The sequence below is a fragment of the Nestor notabilis genome, unplaced genomic scaffold (genome assembly GCF_000696875.1).
Source record: "Nestor notabilis isolate BGI_N333 unplaced genomic scaffold, ASM69687v1 scaffold27169, whole genome shotgun sequence".
In the NCBI taxonomy this organism is placed as follows: domain Eukaryota; kingdom Metazoa; phylum Chordata; class Aves; order Psittaciformes; family Psittacidae; genus Nestor; species Nestor notabilis.
In genome coordinates this window covers 830-1,272 of record NW_009945493.1, presented here as the reverse complement: position 1 = coordinate 1,272, position 443 = coordinate 830, and positions in this window count along the sequence as shown.

The window sequence follows — 443 nt, the reverse complement described above, 5'->3', positions numbered from 1 at the left end:
AGGATAGCTGGGACAGGGAGGGGATTTAAATAAAGAGGGTGGCCTAGTGGAGAAGATGAGCTGAGATCTCCCCCACCAGGGCTGCTTTCCCAGCCCTGGCCTGTCCTTGCTTGCCTGGACATGTCTCTTCAGCCCTCTAAAGCCTTTTACGAAAAGGTTGGAATTTTTCTTGTCTTTCTTTCCCCAGCAAAAGCTGCCAAACTCAAGCAGTTGGCAAACTCCTTCTCCTCCTCACCCCCTCCAGTATAGCAAAGCCCTGTGACCCCCCAAAAGTGATCTGAGTCGCTTCACTGCTGGTGTGGGGAAACTGAGGCACGAGCTTTCATCCACTCACTGCTTATCCCTGTCCTGCTCATCAAAAAAACCCCACATCTCCAGCATCACCACCTTTGCTGCAGCACTGGGGGTGCAGCAAGGGGGGGATAAGCCCCACTTTCCTCCCC